Here is a 19,867-nt window from a genome sequence, read left to right as displayed (position 1 = left end):
ACGTACAGCTGTCTACCTGAGCAGTTACTCCGCAGAAGAGGCCACAAATAATCTGCTGGTTGAATCTGGCCCGCAGGTTAAACCACACCGATCTACGAGAGGATGCGTGCCGGTATCCGCAGGAACCTGAGAACAGCCAAAATACCCCCAGCCATGCCGGCGGCGTGTTGCTGTGCCTCTGCGGACGCCGGTGATGCAGAGCAGGGCCGCGTGGCTGCAAACACCCCCTTCCCGGGGGCACCTCGCTCCGAGTCGTGCGCTTTTGAGCAGGGAAAAGCACTGAAAAAGAGACACCAAGAACCTGCCTTTGGAGGCTTTCAGATACAATTACGCAATTTGGAAGAAACGCAGCGCTATCTGAAGCCGCGTTCGCTACGAGCTAGCCAACCGTCTTCCCTCAAACAGAATTATCGCAGCCGGTGTTTCATCTACAAAGATACCTTTGACTTTTATTCTAAACGCACTAAAATCCCCGGAGGCTCTGCTTACCTCAAAACGGCAGGATTAGGGTTAAATCAGTGATGTATTAACACCAGATAATATCTTAGCAACAACTTACAATGCAAGCAAATTAGGTTGCAAACAGAACAGCCAGCTGGGGGTAAATAAAACAACGGCAGAGAAAGCTGCTCCGGCGCTACGTGGTGCAACGCGCCCGTCGCTAAAGGTCTCATGCAAGCCTGAACTTGCGGCCAGTTTGCATCGCAGGAGAGCAAACATGCTAGCAACCACGTACGGGAACCCGAAACGCAGAGACTCCTCTTCTCCAGCGACACCCACGAGGCAACGCCAACTCCACGGCTCAACACAAAAAGACAAAATGCTAATTGCATTTGTAATTTGCAGATTGTAAATCTGTGTACTTTATCAACTTTTTTTCACGTTTGCTCGCAGCTATTAAAACATTTGATGTTACGTTACCTAGAGCAAATGGAAATGTTACGGATGTGTTCAGGTATGAACCCTTCGGGTTTACCTGGAAACTTGTGCTTCTCCCACTTTTCTCAAAATTTACTAATTACATTTACATATATTTCATGAAAATACCGCAGAGACTGCCCTGTAAGTAATACCCCAAATCACAAGCTAATATTCGATAGGAAAATGAATCCTGCACAATTACCTTATCTGTTAACATTTCACACCTTAGCTTAAAAATTAAATCTACCTTTGAGATGAAATGGAAGGCCTCCCCGCTTCGAACGAGCCTGCACACACTTTCCAAACATAATTTTCTCGATGGCCTCACTGCAACAGTATGGACTGAAACCGCTGGCTGCCGCTTCTGCTCGAGGATGATGGCTAATACGAAACGATAACGCTTTCTTGCGGCAAGGCTGGCTTTCGGCCGGTGTAGCGATGCAGCTTAACCTGTCGTCCCAGAGACCGCGTTCCCCGTCCACGCGCTTTACTTTTGGCCAGGCCAGGCCGAGGAGGAGCGGTCCAAACAGCCCCCTTCCCAGGAGCTCCACAACCCTGCGGCACAGATGCCAGCGGAACGGCACGTTCCTGGTTCGCCATTTTTTCATTACTTTAACACAGTAATTATAGTTGAAAAAGAAAGTATCTGGAAATAGCCAGCGAGGAAACAAACCTGAAGAAAGGGCACGGGGGTAGTAATAAACGCTCCTTGACTTTACAGGCGGCCAACATTCAAAACCCAGTCCAGGTCTCTTGCACCTCTCCTACGCAGCGTGCGGTCAGCGTGCCGAACGTAACCAGCTAAGGCGCCGCGCACGGGAGGAAGGGCTCGCGCCGCGCGCCGCTCGGGGAAGGCCCAGCCGCTCTCTGCAAAGAGGCGGCCGGAACCTGCACGCTGCAAACGGAACGACAGTCTCGGCAGTGACTGGCGGCATGAAGGAGCTGTCATTTGGCTAGTTTTAAAGTCGACAGCTTAAGTAGAAGGTGGCTTTGGTCATGCCTCAACGCGACGTTGCCGTTCGACGGCTGCTGGCGCCGGGGAGAGTCAAGGCAGCCGCGCTGGCGCTGTCCGCGGAGGCTGCGGCGCGGACGCTCTTCCGTGCTAAAGGCAAGCTGGCAAACGGCCTTAGCTGCCGAAAGGTATTAAGCCACGACTCAGTGGCTTAAGAGAGCCAACCCAACCAGGAGGGGGGGAAAAAAAAAAAAAAAAGCCCCCCAAAGTTCCCATCCTAAAAAAGATAAGACAAAAAGAAAAAAACCACCCCAACCCAACTTCACCCAATCCAACCCAAAATCCTAATTAGAAATTAGGTGCTTTTAAAACCAGTGCAAGGACACGGGACACATTTGCATTGGAAAAGGCGTGTTTTAAAGTAGTTTTTGCAGCGATGCCTCACAGCTATCCCGCAGGAGCCTCGGTATAGACTGGTCTCGCTCATTAAGGTGGGAATTTGCAGGAGAGGAACAGAAAAACCCCAGTGTCCTTACCTGAGCGTTGTTATCAGTTGCTTCCAAACCTTTCCACCGAGCGCTTCTCCTCGATGCGCGGAGCACGCTTTGCAAACGTGACTCACCCCAGGATCGCTGGGAGGCCCCAAAACGCTGCCTGGCTACCCGTGTTGGGTTCTACTCTTGTTACACTCCCTCGAGCTACAGTTTTAGGCCCAAAATTGTCCTATCACCTCTCTGCCCTGCACACGTCTCCAGCAGTTGCTATAGGAACATCAAAATATAAAACGAGCTACACGTGGCCTTCTGCAGAGCAGCAGAGGGGAACATCATTCCCAGCACAGAGAGCTTCCTTACTGCTCTGAATTTGCTTTTCCGAGGAATGGTTGTTCATGGCGTTCTTGGTAGGACCGGGGAAGAGGGAGACAGAAATGACCTACGTAAGTTGTGCTAAAAAAAAATATAATGCATAAGTTTCCATGACAATGTTCTACAAAGTACACAAAGATGACCCCAAAAGAGGCAAAATATTGGCGTGGAGCTCATTTTTTCTTCTTCAAGAAACAAAGTAAGACCACATTGAACTGGGTGATTCATGCTAAGTGGAAATATTTCCTGTTAGATGTTTGAGAGTGATTTATTTTCGCTGCTTAGATTCTCCCATTAGGAGCACCTGATAAGTGGTAAAAAGAGAAAAAACCGAGGCTGCCACCAACCAACGCAGCGCGATAAAATACAAGACGTCGCATTGAACCCTCTAGCACATTGCATCAATTGTGATCCTACTGCAAACTTCAGAAGTTATTTTTAGACATATTAATATTCTGCAAGGTACACTAGGGCATAAGATCATGACAGCAAAGTCTAGATAATTCCAGAAAAAATGGAATGGATGGCAATACATTGCTCTGATATAACCACATCTCTGACAATACTAAACTCATTATTTTTAATTAAATTCAGAGCTATTTTTGCAACGAACTTATAACCCTGACCTTCAAAAACTCCAGGGCGAAGTGCAAGTCATTTCGATAATACTCTATAAAATAGAGCACATAAAATGGAGCATAAACATTTGCTATCGAAAGTGCCTTCCAATTCTTCTGCGTTATTTTGGTATTACATGAACCATGAATCTCTTAAGCTAACGATTATTAAATCAACACACACACACTCAGGTTAACCCTCTTGCAATTTTTTTTTTAATTCTTTTAATGTAACATCAAGCCTGTAATATCACAGATTAAATAGAAAGGATTGTAGAAATTGGAATAATTCCAGGGGCATAAGACGAGTTCTCTGTTTGATACTGCATGGTAAATTTAATTTTATTGCTTTTATGTTATCAGCTTACTGAAAATACCCCCTCTATTATTTTGAACCGTAAATGAAAGATGATTATTTATGGATGCAGGGATGCACATGCTGTAACCTGCTGGTGCTCATGCCCGTTCAGATGTCCACTGGGTTCTGGAGTTTTCTTAGCAGAAAGCGTTACAGAAAAAAATGCCATAAGATATATTTAAATCAGTAAAACTAATTAGAAGGAAGGGTACACTGAAGTTATTACACGCAATAAAGAATAAGAAAAGAGACAGCTTAATACTTGGATGCAAGGTTTATGTACTTTACATTTGGTTATGCTGTTTTTAAACAGCATAGCGTATAAGAGAGTATAATAGTCAAACAGAGTTTGAAAATGAACAAATTGTGCATGCCTAACAGTTAATCATCCCGCATTTGTGATTAGTGATCTCATGTTTCTTTTCATTACTGAAAGAGAGCTCTGTCATAACTACTGTCTTCCAGATGTTGCTAGGACACTGTTCATTCATTATTGATTTAGATTAGCTGAAACCTTCGGTTGTTTTGTCGAAAATACCACAAACGTCCTCTCTAACAGTGCACAACAACAGTCTCCAAACAGACTCCAAATACCCTGAACGTGGGGCCAGCTTATATGGCAAATTGCTGGGGGAGAAAAGGACAGGTTATAAAAGTCACAGCTCTGCTAATTCCAAGGGTACTAGCACAATTCAGGATGAAATAACCTGTACGTGTTGACAAAAAGCAATTCTCATCTACCGATGACTCTTTGCAAGATTATACCTGTAACTTTTTATGCGTGCATATCTGTTTGAATGGTACTTGTTAAGCTTGCTTGCCTGGTTCCGCCAGGACTATTTTACAATATGTTCAAAGAGTCGACATAGTTACTGCATAAAATGCCCTCCCAAATCTGCCGAGGTCATCAGTCTTCAGGGGAGGTTAAAGACTGGAACGCCCTTTACAGCACCCCCTTGCTGAAGAGCGTTTTATGTTTTAATGTATGCAATACGCATAGTGTTTTGGCCTCCCATCTGTGACTGATTCAAAGTTCCAGTCTTCCCGCACAAGTAACTGATTATAAAACTGACTTGCATGGAGAATACCCAAGAATTTCTCCAACTCTAGAGTCAACCAGATTGATCAGTGTGGAGTGATTAAAACGCATTTATAGGAATCGCTTGTAAGTGGCTTGGCTGATTTTCCTCAGTCGCAAGTGCCAATACCGAAAAGCAACGTTAAGGTTGCAAAGTCAAATGTCCCCATGCTCGGAAAGCTGCAGCCCTGCTCCTTCTTCACTGCATGTGCTGACTATAAATTGGGTTTCTTATGAACAGTTTGGCAGTGGCCTCAGCGTTTTGTCCAAGTGTTTCAAATATATTAGTAATTTTACCTTGGTAATCTTTTTATGAGGCTAGAAGATGTCATGGTTTCATTTCATTTCTTGGTAGACAGAAGCAAAGAGGTGCTGAAACCACAACTGTCAGGTGCATCCACAGTTTGAGACATCTACTCCCTGATTCTACAAAAAACATAGTGTTTTTAATAGCGCACGACAGCTTTTCGGCACAGCTCCAACAAACTTCACTCCTAAGCATCCAGCCTGTTTGGAGATTTACCCACTTCTGCCTCAGGCACCCAGAAAAGAGGGAACATCTGGCTGGAAAATGATTTTGAAATTCTCAGTTGTAGCCAAATTTCACCAAGCCTCACACATGAGCTTTGTGGACTGAAATCGGGTAGGAGAGAGCATTTCAGTGCGTGCATGAGGCTGTCTTTTACCTTCTGGCAATCCCCTGTGCCATACCACGGGGAACCTGCTCACCAGCCCAACCCAAAACTCGGTAGCTCCAGCACCCGGCGGCGATACCCTTCCCAGGCGAGGGAAAGCCCTCTTCGGAGGTGACGTTTCCACTCAGGAACACGCTCAGTTCAGGGCAAATCCTCCAGAAAGCGAGCTGCCAAACAAAATCTCCATCAAGAATGCACAAATAAGATTTTCAGAGGCTCCTAGCTTGTTTAAGATTTAGGCTTTTTTTTTTTTTTTTTTTTTTTTTAAAACAGGGCACAAAGAGGCACATCCTTGTCCTTGCTGTACATCACTATTTCTAAGCTTTCCTCCCTCAGGAAGTATGATGCCACTAGTACTTCCTGCACGGAAACATATTTAAGAAAAAGGAGGCAGAACGTTTTTTCCTCATAATCTCGGTCATGAAAATAGACAAACCATTTCAGGGACATGTTTCACTAGACTTCAGCCTGGCAGGCAAATTAGGAGCACGGAAGCCCGTCAAAGCCCGAGACCACTAACTATAGGGGTGGGTAATCATAACCAAGGGCACTGCTACCACTGCCGCCTGTGCTTCTTTAGATAAGACTGGAGTTGTGGCAAGAGAACAAGAAGCATGATGGTCTAACTCCTGGTGCACGAGTGGCATGGGAAAGTGAGGCATTTCTGTATCTAAATTGATTAAAAAGACAAAAATGTGAAAACAGCCCCCACAACTCCTCTCTGCCCCTGCAAACACTGGTTTTGCACAGAAAGTGCACCAAGAGGGTTTAGCAGTTGTTCTTGAATGCAAGTATCGTTGAAAGCGCGTTTGAATTCAAGAGTCCTTTCAAGCCCTAACACAATGAGTGGAATGTTTAATCTTTAACAGAGGTATTTTTCTCCTACTGCTTGATCAGCTTTTGAGGTGAATAGGTGTAACAGCATGAAAAATAAATGGCGTCACTTGCTTAAGCAGCTGATAACTTTCTTGGTAACTCCAGTATACAGTTCTGCTAGGGTCTCTAGCCCAGCTGGTACATAGAAGAACATGCAAATAAACAGGGAAAAAATAAAACCAAAATCACCAACTAAGAACCACATTTATCTTCTAACTATTCTCTGCCCAAACTCCTTTTCCTTTCCATTAAGCAAGCTGAAAAGACATCCGCAAGGATGAGCTGCAGAGGACTGGTCACCTCATAGGCCTGTTAGGGAGAAAGCCCTGCTCTTCCCCTGTCCTACTGTTTCCTCCTGAAAGCAATAAAGAGGAGGCAATACTGAGCTAGGGAGTTAGGGAACTTGTGGAGTAGAAAAAAAGACTCTACCAGGCAGACTCTTACTCAGGAAGAAGGGAGAGAAATGTGCCACGTAGCCTTCAGACGCTATCTTGGAAAAAGAAAAAAAGAAAACAGGTCCGCTATTTGGGGCTGAAATTTAAGCTAATGTTTTTCTGTACCCTTCCCTTCTTCCACTCTGCTCATCGCCAGCAGCACGGCTTCCTCATTGCAACACTGCCTTTGAGCAAGACCGCAGCCGAATTTTGCGGTCAACTCCTGGAAAGGACTGAGCATCGCTAGTCTAACCCCCATCTGGGAGCTGGTACGTGACAAGTTTTACGTGGAAGGGCATTAATTCTGTAAGGACCAGGGGTGCCAGCCCCCGGGCATCCCAAACGCGTGCATTGGAACAGAAATTCTTGTCAGGTCACGTTATGTTTCCTCCTTTAGAGGAAAGCTTTTGGGGATCCTATGCAATTCCAGCGTCCGTCACGAGACTCTGATCCTAAGCCTGATGAAATCTTTGGGAAAATGGAGACTCGGATATTCTGTTTAAAATGTGCATTCGTCTTTCTTTCTCCATCTGAACGCACGGGCACACGCCTACAGATATCTCACAGGATTTAAGCTGTTTTAAAAGAAAAATAAATACAGAAATACCTGTAAGCTGCGCTCAACTTGCGCAGAGAAGCCTATAAGGACAGCATTAAAAAAAGCCTTGCTGAACTACCTCGGTATCACTGCATGATTTGAATCAATGCATGTATTCAAAAACTACCGAAATACGCGGTATTTTCCGGCGTGGTATCAGGTTCTTGTTTTACTTCTCAGTCCCATTTTTTCCGGCTCATCTTGGCTCCTTCACCTCTCGTGGCCTTTCCGCGCCAGAGCTGACAAGGGTACCGGAGAAAGCTCCATCATCGTTTTATTTGAGTGCTGCTGCATCAGCTCGTAGCTAATGAAGAGTCTCTCACTGCAGCCACCGCAAGGTTACGTACTTTCCTCTCAAAGTCCCCTGTGGCGAGATGCAGGACCTTAAGGGGTAAATGTCCTTCCTCCTTTATGACTCTCGTCTTCCTGTGCTGATCTATATTCCTTTATTTCTAGCTTGTTGGACAGCTGCAGTGGTTTTTGCGGGCCATGTTTTGCTTATTTGTTTTCTCAGCCTGCTCCCAGATCAATCTACAGCTTTCCCTACGCGTGTTTTATCTCCAAACACCTCGGTTATTCTCTGTTTTTCAGTCCTGTAGCACTGAACGGCAGCCACAGAGCGTGGAATCAGCCTGAGAAGAAGAGAGCCCTGCCGGAAGGAGCTTCCCCCATTACCCTCAACTCAGCTTCTCTAGTGAGAACGTTCATCAGAACTGAAATTCATATTCGTGACGTTTTAACCTCCCTGTTATCTAACAGGGGAAGCGTTCAGCACTGCGGTCGACTTACCTTTTCAGAATCAAATTTCAATTACTTTGTGATACTATCTACCATTTCCTTAAACATACCAGAAGGCATCGTATTATAACATCAAATCTTCCATGCAACTGGGGCGCAGTTTTGTTATAGGGTACTACCAAGACCGGGGTTTTTTAACTGCGCATTTAGTTAACTCTTACCTACATAAGAAAATTTCTCCAATTTTAAGTTATCTGTTTATTTAATCAAACTGGCGCCAACCATATTTCTCTCAGTTACTGCTACATTTACTGGTAGGAAAACAGGAATGAGCTGTAGTCGTAAGAATTACTTTTACACCAACTATACACACATAGCTTAAATATGCTGCACTTAAAAATAAATAATCACATAGTCAGAGAAAATAGTAATAACCAGAGTAAAGTATACCTGGCCTTTAAGCAGCCATGTGATTTAGGACCCTGGCGCAGCCGGGCTGAGACCACTACTAGTTTGCATAGCTAATAACTTGCTTAGCATCCCCCAAATGGATCGCTTGCTCCCTCAGAGCTCTTCAATGATTTAGTTTTCCTGTTATATAAAGCATTCAAGTTCTTATTAATGTCCTGCCTTAAAGTATTACACTGAATGTAAAAGCTGAGTGGAAATTAATACCGTAAGACAGTTAAAGAAGTGGCCTTATTTTCCACGGCCTCAGGCAGTGCTGGCTCCTGTTGACGTTAACGGCTAGAAGATCCTGGCTTTTAGACTTCATTCTGTCTTCGTTTAAAGACGATCATTGGTTCAGTCAAAGAAGTGACTGAAGAGCAAAAAGGCTGAATCAATGCTTTAGAAAAGGGTATGTTTAAATCCTTCTCTTCTGCTCCTTCCAGGACTGTCCACACTCACCCTGCGGTCTAAAAGGCACCTGGATGGAGGGCAAAAGAAGAGCAGATGCGGGAAGAAAAGAGTACGTGGCTGCCGTATTTAAAAATGCACAGCTCAAACAAAAAGTACTAAGGTGCTCGTTTTGGTTGCGGGAAATTTCGCACGTGGGTGGGTAACACAGCCCATGCAAATCCTTTCTCGGCTTGCTTCTCCGAATAGCAAGAGGCAATGCCCTCCAAAAGCCCCATCCGCAGCTAAGTGACTAAGCTCTGACCCGGCTAAAGCACGCACGGCTGCACCCACAAAACGGCATTTTGCCATAAAGAAAGTAACTTTGCAAGGGTAGCTGTTTATTCGCAGCGACGGCAGGCATCGGTTTATGCTAGAGGGGAGCGGCAGCGTAACGTCGCCGGTCCAGGAACGCCAGCCCCTGCCACGGGCACGCACTGGTGAGTTACGCGAATGCAGAATAACGCACCGACCGTGCCCATCTAGAAAATATCCTGAAAATAGCGCAGCAAAAGCTTGAAAATTCACTTGCAGCTCAGCATGCGTTCAGCTGGGTTTTCTACGATCCTTCTTAAAATATGTATCAAGACAGTATGGTCCGGCCAAGACAGAACCCCCCCCCTCCTTTTTTTTTTGTTCTTCTTAAGGCATTTATCTATAACTTTGCTAATGATCTGAAAACAGAATTCATATGGACAAAGGGAGTACTCAGAGTTACATTGCTACTGCAAACACATATTCTCAGCGGGACCACAGAAACTAAATATATATCTTTAATAATTAGAATATGTGAACTTACAAGGGGGGAAAAAAGCAAAAGTTGGGAAGTTTTTCATTTCGTTTTTGATAATTACTCAACGTTTTTTTTTCAAATTTCTTTTCGTATGCAAACCGCTCTCTTTCGGTTAGCCACGAGAAACTTCGGTGTAAAAGGAAAGCAGTCACGTATTGACAGTCCAAGCTGTTTTGCAGCCCCTCCAACGCTGACGCCGGAGCAGCAGGACAGACATTGCACAGGGAATTATCAGCAAGATAGCAGCTCCGCCTGAGCGCAGTCCAAAGCCCACTACAGACAGGGCAAATCTCGGCACTGACTTCATCGACCTTTGGATCAAATTCCCTGAAATATCAGCATTACGTGCAGTCACGGCGATAACAAAAGGAATATATCTCTCCGCTGAAAAAATGAAGAAGCTACAGGTTTGCACTGCGTGTTGGGTTTTTTTTTTATTATTTTTTTTTTTAAAGAAAAAGAACACAGCATACGTGCTTGGTGATGTTCGCTGCATAATATGTTTGCTTTTTCCAACCACTTTCCTTGTATAAGGAGAAAAGCGAAGGCCCCCAGTGAAAGCTGACGCTAGAGAACAAATCCTGCGAAGAGCTCAGCGTGGGAGGACGCTTCTGCCTGCGCAGCATCCCACTGGAGTCAAGCGGCCTCAGGCTCTGCCCACACAGCTCTCTTTGCCCGAGTTAATATTACAACTTTGTTTTATTAAAGCCGCAATTTCAAAATTCACCCTAGACATGAATAAAGGCAGGGGTGACATGAGAAATCTGCATTACAGCCACCGCATCACACGTTGACTCATCTGTTTAAAAGCCTAAGCAGGCCTGATCAGGACACCGTTTCTCAACACGCTCCTAAAAGCAGCCTTGCCATGAAGAGTGTTTTAATACACAGCGCTTCATAGTCGTCTTGACAGCCATCATGTTGAACCGCCTCTTTTTTTAGAAGGAGAAAAAATTCAAAGGAAACTTATCTAATTTTGGTTGACCTCTCATTCTGCATTCAAGGACAAGCGGTGCTGAAGTAAAAATCATTTCCATACCAGAGCTGCAGAGCAGTCACTTAACAATTAGGAAGTGACCGACTCGGCCTATGAAAACTGAATATAAAAAGAAGCATGCGAGAAGTGAAGATCCTCTTGCTCAAAGAAAGGCTACAGCTCTTCCACGCCAGATATTCAATTGGCAATTTCTTTCTTTTCTCACTGTGAAAAAGAGAAGGAGAAGGCCATGAAATAGAAAAGAACTTAAGCAATTCTCCAAAAGAAAACGGGAGATGATGTGAATGACTCATTTAGCTTTTTGCCTCTTTGAAGCAGACAAGTCTCTCTTTTTTTTTTCTCCACACCAGCAACCTCACATTTTCAGGCTGCATCCCCGGGTTTGACATCAGCATTTGATAGAAGCGACGCTGGTGTACACATTTCTCCTTGGCAGGAAACGTGTTACATTACTTCTGGCTCGTTCTCCCGCATCAACAAAATCTGTGATTTGTAACTGGTTCCCCTTGACAGATATAAGGTCACTGCTGCTGCGCGAGGACCGTGGGAAATAGGACGTGTTTCCTCACCTCGGCGTTCCCGGGCTCAGACGAAACGCGTCCTCCCAGGGAAACTGCTTCACCTCACCTGCAGGGCTGCGGCCCCAGCTAGCGCCAGGTGACAAACGACGGTGCTCCCTGCGAGGGCGAGTCCTCTGAGCGGACGGGACTTTCTGGGAGACTGGCCTAACAAGCTGGACTCGCCCCCAGAAAGCACCTCGCGCTGGCCCGTAACATCACGGCACGTCCACGCACGCGCTTCTTCCCCTGTCAAACTTGGAAGGATTAAACCTTTGCAGTCCTTGCAGACCTACAGGTTCATACTGATAGGTAATCCTCCTGCTACACTCTTGACCCAAAGATACAAACCAGCCAGGAATTTTGCAGACCGGCTGTGCGCTGGAGGAACAGAAACACGTCCGTGGGGCTGGGAGGCAGCAGAGAGAGCATGGAAAGATCTGGACCACGTTGTGGGGTGGCACAGGGGGGGAGCAAAAAAGGACCTAAAGTAAAGCTGGTGAAGAGGACAGAAAACGTCTGCCTCCCATCCCTGCCTGGGTGTTTTCCCATGGCTCTGCTCACCCCGGTAATCCCAGGGCTGTTACATCTCCCTCTGAGGTCGGACAACCCCAGCTCACCCCAGAGGTGCAGCAGCAGTCAATAATTACATTCTCAGGTTTATTTCCTCCCATTCTTTAAGCTTACTAACACGAGGCTTGCTTTTATCTGTCTGCCGGACGCTGCTGAACGGGGATTTTCACTGACCGTCCAACACTGATGCCCGTGCCTCCCCCTTCCTTCCCTTGCAAGCCAGCACGGCTCACCCACAACTCGGCCGGGTTGTACAAAATTTCAGATGATTTCTTCTCACGGGCATCACTGCGCCTGCCCCTCTGCAGAGCTGAAGACTTATCGTGGCTGTATCAATTAGCAATGCCGGGTTCAGCTCCCGCTAGCTGATGTTTGCCTCTGCCGCAAAACCACAGCGCTTAACGCGCGGGCGCCTGCCGGAGCGTTTTTGGGAGGAAGGTGGGACTGCGCATCAGCAGCGCTGCAGAGCGGGAGCGGGCCACCGGCACCGTCGCGTGACGCGTTCGGGAGCGAGCTTGCCTGCATTATGCTTGACACAAAGCCAAAAGCAGTGTTTCTTTTCCAGGAGGATTACATTCACTCATAAATTTAAAGCCAAATTTGGTAAATAGCTGAAAAGTTTTAAGAAAAATGTACATGGCGGCATGCTGGGCTTATCGCACTGATCCTGCTCCAATGCAGACTTGGAGACGTGACACCCATTATAAAATGGGTTTTAATTTCCTTGGATAAAGGGATTATCCTGGGATAAAGTAGGCTGGGAAGTAGCTGTACATTTGGAGCTGCCTTTTTCCCCTCAGGCCTCATTAACAGTTTTTGAAACAAGTTAAGGACATGTAAAGAGAATTTCTTCTAAACTGAAATTTTCTAAAATATCAGCCTCAATTATGGTGTTCTTGCTATAGTGAGCTCTTAAAATAAATAGGGAGCGAAGATGACATTTTTCCCCCTCCTTCAACTAGTTCTCCAATAAACGAGTTCCCGATTAGAGCTCAGCATTACCATTGCATCGGTTTGCGCTACTCTTGCATGTTTCTCTTCATCAGCATTTAATCGTGGCTCTTTGTTAAGATATCTTATCTTGACATTACGGGCCTCAACTTCCCATTTCAAACGGTTTTGGTGGCCCCAATAGGTTTCTGCTGGTTTTGCTGTTGTTGCAACGGACTGGGAAAGGCCATCAAACGCAATTAGCGTCCGGCGTGCCGCGTTACTCGAGTAACCTGGTCCTCGCTCCTGCCGGCTCCCCACCAAGGGCTGACGGAGGACAGGGAGCAGAACGAGAGCTTTGAACCGTACCTGACTTCGCTGCTTGGATGGGTAAGAGGCACTGCTAAACCCGCAAAGGCAAATTCCTTCCCATATGGTCAGAGAAAAGAAAAAGTGACTCGCGCTAAAACCTCTAGCAAAGCCCGTCGGCCATACAAAGAAACCAAAGCAGCGCGTCCCTGACGCATGCCGACAACGGGACAAAGCATCTCACCTGAAAAACGTCCCAGAAACGTTTTCAGAAAGAACCTCTTCTGACATGCTATCCCAGTCCATGCTACCTCAAATGGGTTGAGGTAGATTTTTAGCACACGGCCCAATCTTAGGCAACGCTAAAATAGTAGCTGACAAGTTTAGACTTGACTTTTTTTTTTTTTAAACCTCACTGAGTTTCTCTTATGACCCCAACTCTGTTCTTTCAAACACGATTTCACAGCGCGTTGCAAGTGATGGAGGGAAGAAAGAGCGCAAAAACCATTCAGCAGCTGTCTTCAAGTTTCTCTTAGGCGGGAATATAGATTCGGCTGTCTTGATATATACAACCGCTCCTGCTGTTGCCTGGGATTGAGGGAGCTGTGACTCCGTCTCTCCCAGAGACATGTTTCTACAGTTAGCTGGCATGAAGGAAAGCTATCCTTGGCTTTAAAGAGTTATCCCCTCCTCCATTATAACAGGATAAGCCACGTAACATGGTGGAAATAAAATTATGAGAGTCCTTGTTGCTATGCTGCACTTCTATAAGAGCACACTGGCCTTTCTATCATCTCAACTGCAGTTATTCTACTGTTTGGTTCAGTTCTTGGAAGGTATTTTGCATAAAAACTGCCAGTGACTGGCAGCAGAGAGGAGAGTGCAACACATTGCAAAATGGCTCCCATACTTTCAAAGGGTGGAGCTGAAGAACTGGTCGAGAGTAAGACGTATGCAGGAAACGTTATGAAATACAAAATATAATTTTAATTCATAAGATGAGACAGACCTCAGAGGTCCTGACCACAACAGTTTTTGACCTAAACTGCAACTAGTGTGGACATAAAACAAACAAACTGCTATGATTGTATACAGAGGGGAAAAAAGGGGGGGGGGGAAAAATCAGTTTTAGACAGAATGCCAGGGCCACAACGCATAAAGCACCAGCACCGCTGCTCAAATCACACCTAGAGGAAGCAAGTACCACAAGAGGACAAGAAACTAATGACTATCTAAGCTTTTTCTATTTTAATCATATCACTGTAAACACAATGCCAACACACCAATCAACTCAGGGGCTCCAGAAGAACATACACAGAGTCAAGAGAAACACTTCAGTAGGGCCCAAGCCGCACTTCCTCTTCGCTCCCGTTTCCTGGCCCCAGTGCTGTTCCCTTGACCGTCCTCCAGCGCTGCTGCTGAGGAACGGGTGCGATGAGATCTCCAACGCATTCCTACTGCCAAGAAAGCCAAAGTCTTCCTGACATGGGACTTATTTTGACGTGCCCACTACACTACGAAATACAGCTCTACTTGTAAACGCAGTTCAGCGCTTCCAGTAGAGAAATAAGAGGCACCAGGGTCGCTATCCGTGCTTTTTTCATCGGCCAAGTTAAAACAGACTGAATGGTTAAGCCTAAGGATCCAAAGAGCTTTCTCAGCGTATGGAGGGAAAAGAAAGAAGCCCAAACCAACAAAGCGTGCGTTAGAAGAAAGCCACTTGCAAGTTTTACGTAGAAGGAAGAAGAGCTCCCCAGGAAGCTTAGGGCTTTTGCGAGACTAGAGCAGAAGGGTCAGACCGCACTCCCTTGGATAGGGCACGATGCCGGTTTGCCTGGGTAACCTGCCCAGGCTGCTTCAGCACTGATACAGATTTAAAAAAGCACAGGCAACACTATCCATCTGGACCCGTCCTCCAGTGCAGCTGCTTTTTTCTTGCTTATTTTTGGTTGCCTTGGCTTCCTCATAACACTCTGTGTCTCAAAATGGGCATTAATAGCAAGTTATAAACAAATCCTACATCTCCACTTATTCCTACAGTAAGACATATATTCTTTGACAGCAAAGTGACCTGGACGTGTAAAAATTGTAGTGAAGCTTATTTTTAACTTTTGCTAAAGTTATGGTGAGTCAATAATGATCTGGGAGCCAGAAGACTGTAGCTTCTGAAGTCAGCATTACTTATCGTGTCAAGAAAACAACTAGCCAACACTAAAAATGAAGCTTTAGAGTTACCAGGAACTGGATACCGTTCTTGGAACCATTTAAGACTAAGATAAAGACAAAAAGGGCCATCTGGACCATCCCCTTACCCTTTGTAATGGATATAATAACTCAGTATATTTCTGTCAGTACAGGACAATGAAAAATAGATCCCCTTCAGGAGCTCTGGATGGGGAGGAGGGAGGGATACAAACACTGAAAAATGATTCTTATTTACTGAGCTAACTGCAATAAACTCCAAGCTCCACACTTCTATTAAAAAAAAAAGAGAGAGAGAGAGAGAGAGAGAGAGAAAAGGAGAGAGTCTTAAGCATCTAAAAATAACAGCCCAAGAGGAATACTCATAACGGAGAACCAAGGAAAAAAAGTTCTAATTTAAAAACCTCGTGTTTAACACTGGGATCAGACTTTTCCAGCACAACCCATTTAGAAGATGGTGTATTACCAGAAACAGAACTGAAGCCACTTCTTGTCTTTAAATAATGAATCACCACACTTTTCCGTAGCTACAACCCATTTGCCTGACCATATAAGGAGCCAGTATTTAATGCTCTAATTGCTACCTATCTGCCCACTAAAATGTAACTACCGCAGGAGCAAAAAGACCCTGCTACCTGGGTCTTAAGCACCTGGAGCTTCGTCCAAAGTCCTCGTGCCTCAGAACTGCAGCACCTGTAAGGACAAAAGCATTCTGCTCGGCGAGATTTATTGCTATTAAGTAAAATGGCCAGAAAAGCAGCTTTACTAATTTTTTTGTGCCTTGGGTAAAAGCAGTGATCATTGTCCTCTTAGTTTTCAGCCACAAAGGGTAAAACCAAGACTGTTTCTCTAGCAAACAAAACATAATCCCCAAGCCCACCATACGTTTGGAGTTTCAGTTACATCATCACCCCCTCTTTGACCCGAAAACCATCCTGCCATACAGAGAGAGCTCACTGCAGACATGGAAATACGTTTGTATTAAAACATCAGTTGATGGCTCCAAAACGCACAGCAAGCATCAAGCACAATTACTCATCACGCAGGTCTGGATTTTGTTCATGGAAAGAAAAGTGTTGTTTTCTTCCTAAAAGGGGGGCTGGGGAATCTGGACTGTGGAGCATAAAGGACGTTATTCCCCAAACATGCCTTTCTTTTTGTCAACTCTTGGGCTTAGTCTGTGACCTACTTTTTCCTTCTGTCATAGATTCTCTCTCCGATATTGCTGTCTTTGTATGACTCAAAGCAGACATTTGGGGACTCTCTTCATGACAGCAGGAAATGCAATTTTCAATCACACAAGTGAGAAAAGAAGAATCTTCCATAAAGCTGAGTTTCACGTCACTTCTTCAGAAAAGAGTATTTGCTTAAAAAGACTGGCCTCAGTGCAAAAAAGATCAACGTTACATTCAAATCATATTTGAAACATCAACCTTGATCATTATCTTTACGCTGGGGTGCTCAAGTGTCCTGAGTGCACGATTGCTGGTATTTTCTAACGGTGAGCAATAGCTCTAATTCCAGTGTTAAAAGCACACAGGCGTTATAAATGTATCATGAAGCATTAGAAGAGCTTCTTGCCGGTCTTTCTGTTGATTTAAACATCACCCTTTGTTTTGCAATTCAGACGGCACCATAATGAAAGCATAAGTAGCTGGCAGAGGATTAAATCTATCACTTCAGGTCATAAAAACAGCAGGGAAAAGGCGAAATGAAGGACGAGAGCAATTATTGGCCCGGGCGTTCATTTTCTGCTGCTCTGTCTCGCTTGATACATTGCCACACCTCAGTCTGCTCCTGCCATCTCCACTTGAGCGGCTCATCAGCTTAAACCTTTGATTCACATTTATCTTTCTCACCCTTCCTTTTGTCAGTCTTACCACAGCCTGCACCTGCAATCTGTGGGTTTACGTCCTCCTTCCTCTTCCCGCAGTCTCCAGGCTGCAGACAAGAAATGCGTCTCCCTGGTCTCCATCTTGTGTCCTCAGTCCTATGAATTTCTCTTCATATAGGCTTTTAGAGCAACCTACACGCGAAACCTCTATAAGGTCCAGCAGCTCCAGCAAAATGCTTTCGGTCTCGCAAGTCAAAAAAGATGATCCTACGCTATGGCTACCATCTCAACAGACAATATTAAACGAAATTGAGTTAGGATATTAGTGTCTCCATTTCCTCGAGGTAGCCTAATATAGGCCATGTGCTATGCTCATTTCGAGATCATGTCACTTCGGTCTCTAACACTGCTGTTTATTTTTTTGGTCCATCATCTATGGGTTGAGCGTCCCCAGAAAATGCGTAATGGCAGACTAATACCTCTCACAGGCAAAAATAGGTCATTTAATAAAAGCAGCATTCAAAAAGCAGTCATATAGCTACTAGTGGACCTGCTGGTTAATATAAATATTTGAGCTAAAAGAAGCTTTGAAAAGGCGCTTTCTCAGCCACATGAAAGAGCGTTAATGATTAATGGGCTTTTGTATGAAGAGGGGAGGATGAACAGGTGTATCAGAAAGATAACAATAGTGGGAAAAAGGTTGTGGGGGGGGGGGTAAAAAAAATAAGCAAAGGTCACAGAGCAGAGGAACAGTGGTCCATCCTAAGAGCTAACAAGTCTAGCAGCTCAACCACAGTCAATGAAGGACAGCACAGTTTGCATTTTGGGAGAAAGGCAACTTTGCCAATCAGTACTAAGCTCCGCTATAGCAATTTGCCAACTACCAAGTTGGTCCGCAGAAGAAACGATTTTTTTTCTGGTGCTTTTGCTGACTTTCACTTTGTGTTTGGATAGGTGACACGGAACGGGGCAGCGCTCTGTGAAACAAATGAGGAAATAGCTCTTGATGGGAGGGACGAACCCCCCCCCACAACCCTTACCGCTCCTGTCACACCATTCACGCCAGGCACTACAGATCTCAATCATGTATGAAAGACTTCTCCCTGAAGAAACTAAAACCACGGTGTATTTTCTTCCTCTTTCTTTTAGCGAACAAGCAGACGTCACAGGACTGCTGAACGAGCCACCTGAGACTCAATTTCCATGAAGCATGATACAAGCTGAGATGGAAAAAACAAGATTTGAAGCAATCTTTGAACAAAGTTTCTGATCTTGAAAATACTCTTGCTGACTTCAGCCTGGTTTTGAAGGTTTGTCACTTGAGCGTTAAGTCATTTGTTCTGAAATAGCCTCCCTCAGAAAAAGCCTGAAACATGACTAGACGTTTCAGTAGTTTGGTTCATCCTGTATGATAAAACACCCCTCCTGGTTGGGGAGAGGAGGACTCCACCTTTATGATGCTTTCAGAGAAAAGACTGTCAAAATGCTGTAAACCCTTATTGCATGAGACAGACCCACAAGGCAGTAGTACCGGAATTAGTCTGTTGAATATTTTCCTTATCTGCTTTTCTGAAGTGTCCTCTTGATGAGCCTAACAAGTGCTTAAAATTGCATAGTCACGTGCCTTGAGCTCCCAGGAAAAGCATGAACAAGAAGGCACGTATAAAGCGTTCCAGTCATGCTACGATAATGTAGGTGACAGACTGCGGGGCTTTCAACCAGGAAGGTATATTTTAACTATGTAACCAAGGACTGATTTTATTACCAGAATTTGATATTCTGCACTACTTATATGGACTGCAGAAGAAAGTCATCAGTCCTAACTCAATAATCTCAGTACAACAATCCTTTAGGAACTGCTGCAGCAAGGAAGTGCACGATTGTTTTGTTTTAATGCCTGAACCACTCCAGAAATGCCAGTCCATAGGGCCAGCGACCACCTTTAGAGTTTCTAAAAATAGAAACTACACAATTCTTTAGGAGTCAGTACTCTTCCATTTTATTTCTAATGCCCTTACTTTTGCGGTCATGGATTATCTAGCCCTTGTTTCAAAAGTTCTAGATATAGTATTAGAATCATATTAAATAGAAAGCCCTTAACACACTAAATGTGAGAACAGTGTATAAGATCACACGCCATAAATAAGCTTTAAAAGAAACTGAACTGAAAGTGCATTTCATCCTGAGCAACTTGTACCAAACTATAATCTGGTTTCCAGGAATGCTACTGGTACTTCCCTTTTTGTAAGAGAAACAAGACAAAGTTTAAGATAGGCTGATCAGAAAGCCGAGATGAAGTTCACTGAGAAGAAGAATTTTGGACTGGTGATGAACAAATGTTTGCATAAATGCTTTGGTGACACTTTTTTTGTTTTCCTCCCGAGTCAGTTTTACAGGTATTTTATACGGTATTTACTGTCCACTGATGATGATACCTATAAAACCAGATCCATCTCCATATCACTGGGCTACTTTATTAAAAACAAGTTTCTTAAGAAGCAGGGAGGAATCTCACAAATCACCTGCCTCTTTCAGATGAGACAGACTAGACTTTTTAAAGTCATGGTTTAGAGAGGGGTCAATGCAAGCTGACAACAGCAGCTCAGAGCTACACGCAGACTCAGAGGAATTTTCACAGCTGC

At 44.7% G+C, this 19,867-nt stretch overlaps 1 protein-coding gene across 3 annotated transcripts in view; it reads right to left on the bottom strand.

Moving 5' to 3' along the window:
• COMMD1 (copper metabolism domain containing 1) overlaps window positions 1-19,867 on the bottom strand; it is an 81,937-nt gene that overhangs the window by 7,316 nt on the left and 54,754 nt on the right. The gene's annotated exons all lie outside the window — the stretch shown is intronic.

Source organism: Struthio camelus, chromosome 3 (genome assembly GCF_040807025.1).
Source record: "Struthio camelus isolate bStrCam1 chromosome 3, bStrCam1.hap1, whole genome shotgun sequence".
Taxonomy (NCBI): Eukaryota; Metazoa; Chordata; class Aves; order Struthioniformes; family Struthionidae; genus Struthio; species Struthio camelus.
The sequence above is the reverse complement of the archived record's forward strand: the minus strand, read 5'-3'. Positions and strand labels throughout refer to the sequence as shown.